Here is a 6,773-nt window from a genome sequence, read left to right as displayed (position 1 = left end):
AGTACAGGAAAATGGAAGGAGTCAGAGAGACAGACAGACGAAAACAATTTATACAGTACACTCATGCATGACATTCTCAAGAAAAACAAAATTTAAAAATTTTGTAAAGCATTGGGAATGTAGTGGAGAACAGAATGATATTTAAGTAGAGCCCGGGTTACAAGGTCAGACACTCCCTGGAGTAGTCACTGGTTTCTTCTCTTTCTTGAGTTCTCTAGAGAAGGCTGAATGCAGACTAGAAGGAGGCCAGGTAACCTTTGAGGCAGAGTAACCGTCTACCTGGGAAAATACACGGGGGCAGGGGGTGGGGAGTGGAGGGCTGGGCTCAGGAAAGAGCCATCTCAGTTTTCTTTTTTTTATTATTATTATTTTTTTTTTTATTTATTTATTTTTTTTTTTTTTTTTTGGTTTTTCGAGACAGGGTTTCTCTGTATAGCCCTGGCTGTCCTGGAACTCACTTGGTAGACCAGGCTGGCCTCGAACTCAGAAATCCGCCTGCCTCTGCCTCCCGAGTGCTGGGATTAAAGGCCTGCGCCACCAGGCCTGGCTGCCATCTCAGTTTTCAAACCCCAACTCTACTATGCAGCAATTAGCTCCTTAATCAGCTGAGAGATCTGGAGCCGAGCAATTCATTCTGAAAGACAGCTAAACTGTGGAGAGCTGCCAATGAACGTCTCAGACGGTCGGACAGGAAGTGCCTTCTGGTGGGAGGCAGAGCTAAAGGGTAAAAGGGGCAGACTTTTTTAAAAAAGAAACTAAAATAATATTCTTTATTCATGCTAATTAAAGCTGAAATGCCAAAAAGAACAAGAGAAAGAAGGAGAGGGAGGGAGGGAGGGAGGGAGGGAGGGAGGGAGTAAGGCAGCAAGCAAGCTGGTGTGGTGGCACACACTTCTAAGGCCTGTGCAGGGAAATAGAAATGGGAAGAGTACTGAGCCTCTCTGGCCAATCACTCTACCCAAGATGACAGCCCCCAGGTACCAGTAGGCGAGACCTTGTCTGAAAAAATAAGGTGGACAATTCCTGAGGAATGACAACCAAAGTTGACCTCAGACCTCCTACACACATATATGCCCACATACATGAAGTAACTGATTAGTTAATTCATTAAAATCTCCAAAGTCTAGAACTCTGGAAGACTAGAAGAACTCAGAAGAACTCGAGGGCCCTCCTCCACCCTTCACCTAAAATCCTAACAAGGACAAGAGAACCTAAACTCTGCTTTTGAAACCATCTATTCTCCATCCCTCTTGGCAAACCCCAGCTGTGGCAGCCTCCTGGGCCCTCTGTGCTCCTGCTCACTGAGCTTCACTTCCCCAGCCTCTGGACCAAAAGACACAATCAGGAACAGACGGATTTGAAAGTAGAGCAAACATTTGCGATAACACCTTGTTATCTTGTGCTTCTCCTTGTTATTTCGTGCTTCTCCTTGTTATCTTGTGCTTCTCTACCTGGATTAGCCTCTGAACAGTGGCTAAAGATCGGTGTTTCCTGCAGTTTAAAACCTCACCCTTCACTCCATGGGCCTGCCCAGGTATAAGAGCCTCCACAGGGCTAACTCATATTACAGCAGGGAAGAGGTATTACCTGTGCACCCTTCTCATCCAAATCTTTGGTCCCGTGATAAGAAAATGCTTTGTATCAGAAGACTGTGTGGATCCTGACACGGCTCACCTGCTCACCAGCTGTGTAAATTTGCACAAGTTTTTCAGTCTGTTTCCCTCATTAGACACGGGTGCTCTGTACCTGGCAGCATTGCCAGCACCAAGAGCACATGGGAAAACACTGTAAAGAACCTTTACATAAATATCAAATGCCTTTATATAAATATTGGTTGTATGTCAATTGAGTACAGACCTTTCAGCGGCATATACATAATGGTCATCACTCACAATCAGAGGAGAGCATGTTACTTATAGCCTGAGGAGGCAACAAGGCTTTGCTGATATTCATTGATGGTCCACAGGATGTCTAAGAGCAATTCAGACAGGAGATAAAGGACAGATGATGGAAGTCTGAAGCAGAAGGCATGGTGAGGGATCCTAGAAGTTGAAAAAGTTAAGGTAGAGCCATGTCATAAGGGTAGTTCTGGGGTAGTACTATCGCACAGTCTGTAAAATAGACATATAACCCAAGTGCTAATGAGGTTATGATGAGGTCTGGATTTAATTGCTGTCCCTGAAAATGATGGGGCCCTTTCCCATTTGGGTAGAATACTGACTCAGGTGTGGCAGATACATTCAAGAGGAGAAACCTGATTTCCAAAGAAGCCTTGGACACCAGGAATTTAACAAAGGTCCCTGATGGACTCCCTAAGGAGTAAGGAGACAGCAGAGCTAGGACACAGGAATAAACAGCTTGCACTGTGCATTATGCCAAGCAACATTGCCTTTAAAATGCTGCCACGTGGTCTCAAGTCCATGGCCTCTACCTCCACGCTAACAAAGGTTTTAGGCTTGTGTGTACTTTGCAACCCTAATCTCACACTTCAAGAAGCTGCTTTCTGGCCGGGCGGTGGTGGCACACACCTTTAATCCCAGCACTTGGGAGGCAGAGGCAGGTGGATTTCTGAGTTCGAGGCCAGCCTGGTCTACAAAGTGAGTTCCAGGACAGCCAGGACTATACAGAAAAACCCTGTCTCGAAAAACAAACAAACAAAAGAAGCTGCTTTCTGGAAAAAAACGCCTACAACATGATACAAGAGGGCTCAATTAAAGAGCATACCAAACTCCTTCCATGCTGGCTTCGGGCCTCTATCTGGGAGCTGGAGGTCCCATCTTTGATGTAGGAAGACTTCACCAAGCTCACTTTAGTTTACCTCCCATGCGGTGGTTCACAACCATCTGTAACTTAAGTGCCAGCCAATCCAACACTCTTCTGACCTCCACAGGCACCAGTCAGATTCATGATGCACATACACACACTCATCCACATAAAATAAAATAAAAGGTTTTTTTTTAATTTCAAAGTAAAGTCACCTAGTTCTGACAGATGACACTGTAGCACCATCTTTCCCTGTCTTCATGATGACAAGCCACCACTGGATAGTCAGTCGTGAATGCAAGCTGAACTACCTGACTCACATGGTTGCAAAGCAAAGATTTCTGGGTTTGATATCATTGGGACCACTTTCTGGCCCAGTTGCCCATTCTGAGCGAGCATGGGGGAACAATTTTACTAAGCCAGTTTTATAAAGCTTGCAAAGCAATGGCATACATTTAGAAGCCCCCTAAATTGCAACAACCAGGAAATAGCCAAGTTTCTCTTCTGAATGTCTTGTGGTCCTGAGCAATTCCCCCAGCTGGCAAGTAGATATCTAAGCTAACAACCAGGCGCTGTCACTCAACAGACTTCCCAGGGCTCGGTGGCCACGGGTGGGTCTCCTCACACCTATACCTGTTTCTCATTTGCAAAGAAGACAATGACCTCTGCCATCTTCATCCCTGCGTCACTAGGTAGGGTGGGAATGAGACCCTAATTCTCTTCTGATTACGGAAATGCTGTGGCACACTGCAACCGCCATTGCTGTCACACACGCCTGGGACTAATAAATTATATACAAATAGTGAAGCGCTTCCCAGGGGTATCATTAGAAAATACTCGTGGGGGCTGGTGAGATGGCTCAGTGGGTAAGAGCACTGACTGCTCTTCCAGAGGTCCCGAGTTCAAATCCCAGCAACCACATGGTGGCTCACAACCATCTGTAATGAGATCTGACTCCCTCTTCTGGTGTGTCAGAAGACAACTACAGTGTACTTTCATACAATAAATAAATACATCTTTAAAAAAAAGAAAAGAAAATGCTTGTGATGTTACAATAAAATTAAACTCACAGAGAAGCAACAAAATGCCAGGTTGAAGTTTTTATGGGGTGGGGAAAGCAATTTTCTCAATAGGTTCAGGTTACTCATCATAATGACATTATGTTGGGTTTGTTGGCACATGCCTGTAAACCTATCACTCAGGAAACTGAGACAAGGAGATCTCAAGTTCAAGAACAGCCTGTTTTACAAATCAGGACCCTATCTCAAAACAAACAAAAACAAAGCAAAACAAAACATACACAGTAACATCTGGGCCTGATGGACCATGCCTTTAATCCCATCGCTCAGCACTCAAGAAGCAGAGAAAGGTGGTCTCTAGGAGTTCAAAGCAAGCCTTGTCTGCATATTGAGTTCTAGGCCAGTCAGGTTTACAAAGAGAGACCCCCATCTCAAAAGTAAACAACAACAAAAAAAGAGGACTGGTTCAATGTCTCCATGGGTATGGGAATTTACTGTCCCATTGAAGTGTTGGGTGACAAAACTTTCTAAGAAGATAGAGCACACATGTCTACTGTCCAAGATAGGACTCCTAACTTGGACCATAGTAAGGATACCACTGAAGTCTAACTTAGTAAGCCAGTAAGTTTTACTGGAGTTACTTACAGGAGTATGGGTGAGAGATTACTTATAAGAGCAGAAATGGCAGCTGTATCACCAAAACCCACTCCAGCACAGGTAACAACTCACAAAGCTGAGAATGTGACACACACTGTACAGCCTACAGACAGCGAGACAGGGTGGACAGTATCTAACCCAGGAACCTCAACCAGTCTGAGTTTCTTCTAGGCCTCTGGTCTGGTCTTGGCGTCTTCTTTGTAGCTCAGCTTTCTTCTGTCTGAGAGGAGGACTCTCAGCTTTTATTGCTTAGTCTAGCAAGGAATAGCCTATTGAATCTGGTCAGTTTCAGGGACTTCCTGAAGCCATTTTGGATTTTGTATCTTCCTTTTATTTATTTATTTTTTAAGGTTTCAAGGTACTTTATTTCTCTATTTGTTCTTCAGTCTGCTATAGTTTAATGAGTACACGATTCTTTGACTTGGCATTCACTTCTGAGTTGGTTTGGAAACAATTCCTTGATTATTATACCAGCTGGCATGACTACTGATCTCTCCATTCCTTTGGGGTGACTCTGCCAACAGGGGACAGGTTTCATTCTATTCCAATTTGTGTGGCTGTATATGTCCATGTAGAAACACAGAAGATGCCTCCATCTGCTAATATAGCATTTCCATATTTGTCATGGAAATTAGGGATTCTCTTCTGATGGCTCTGCCTTGCCACCACTTGCTGAATGCTTCAAACTTGGAGATGGCTTAGTGCGTTTTTGGCCAAAGATTTTGTGTTTCAGGACTCTTGGCAAGGGTAGCTGGGGTGAATTTGCACCAAGGCAGCAGTGTGGTCACTGCAGTTCTATCTTTGTCTCCGCAATGTTGCCCTTGTATCTTCCTCCTTAAGATGCTTCCTGCAGAATGGAGTGTTTCAATCTTGAAGGAAACTTTTACACAACATTAAGGTAGGTCAGAGAATAAATAAAATCAGTGAAGTTATACTATCTTGGATTTCTTATTTCTTCCAGTGTGGATGTGAGAAATTAAAATAATAAAAAGTTAGACAATGAAGTGATTAAATAAGGATAAAAGAACCATTACTGATTGTTGGTGCTGTAAAGGCTGACTCTACACTTACATGCATATGTGCAGAGGCCATGGAGGAGTGCTGCCTACTGGCTTGCCCCTTGTGGCTTGCTCAGCCTGCCCTCTTACAGAACCCAGGACCACCAGCCCAGGGGTGGCCTCATCCACAATGAGCTGGGCCCTCCCCATCAATCACTAATTAAGAAAATGCCCTACAAATAGGCTTGCTTGCCTGTGGATCTTATGGAGGCATTTTCTTAATTTGAGGTTCCCTCTTATCAGATGACAATAACTTGTGTCAAATCGACATGAAACTGTCTAGCACAATTAACTCCTTGTCAGTGTGACACACAAACATACCACCATTAAGCCACAAACCTTTTTTATTTTTTCACTCATCCCTAAGATCTCACAGTAAGCCGGGCGTGGTGGTGCACACCTTTAATCCCAGCACTAGGGAGGCAGAGGCAGGCAGATTTCTGAGTTCGAGGCCAGCCTGGTCTACAGAGCGAGTTCCAGGACAGCCAGGGCTATACAGAGAAACCCTGTCTCCCAAAAAAACCCAAAAAATAAAAAACAAACAAACAAAAAATAAGATCTCACATTGAAAATATAAATAACTTAAAAAAATCCCAGACTTTACAAATTCAAACACATTAAAAGTTCAGTCCCTATATAATACCCAATCTTTAAAAATCCATCATCTCTTTTAAAAGTTCAACTTTTAAACTCTCAACTGAATGTTCCTGTAAAAATCCAACATTAACTTAAAAACTTTCTTACTTTGAAAGGGAAGAACCAGAGCATAGTCACAATCAGATCAAAGAAAATCAACCGTCTCTCCAACTACTTCCATTTTCCTCTACTTCCTGTCAACTTCATGACATCTTCTTCTATAATTATTGGTGTGTGTGTGTGTGTGTGTGTGTGTGCGCGCGCGCGCGCACGCGCGTGTGTGCATGTGCATGCGTGCACCCACACACACTCCCACTGTTAGAAGTCCCACAGAACACCAAGCTACACAACCACAGCATATATGCAGAGGATGGAGGTTAGAACCACACAGGCCCCCTGACTGCCACTTCAGTCTCTGTGAGCCCCTAAGACCCCTGCTTAGCTGAGTTTGGAGCCATGTTCTTATGCTGTCTATAGTGGCTATTCCTGGTTGTCAACTTGACTATATTTGAAATGAACTACAATCCAGAATTGGAAGGCTCACCAGTGACCCTAATCTGGAGGCTGGGAGATAGAAGTTTCTGATCTGGATCTTGGTATGGAGATCTTGAGACACAGTGGTGATTGAATCTAGAAGATT

The 6,773-nt window shown here is 43.9% G+C and overlaps 1 pseudogene; it reads right to left on the bottom strand.

The window, feature by feature from the left end:
• Window positions 1-4,922: 4,922 nt before the first annotated feature.
• Window positions 4,923-6,773, bottom strand: part of LOC110320771 — a 32,226-nt pseudogene continuing 30,375 nt past the window's right edge.

Source organism: Mus pahari, chromosome 4 (assembly GCF_900095145.1).
Source record: "Mus pahari chromosome 4, PAHARI_EIJ_v1.1, whole genome shotgun sequence".
In the NCBI taxonomy this organism is placed as follows: Eukaryota; Metazoa; Chordata; class Mammalia; order Rodentia; family Muridae; genus Mus; species Mus pahari.
The sequence above is the reverse complement of the archived record's forward strand: the minus strand, read 5'-3'. Positions and strand labels throughout refer to the sequence as shown.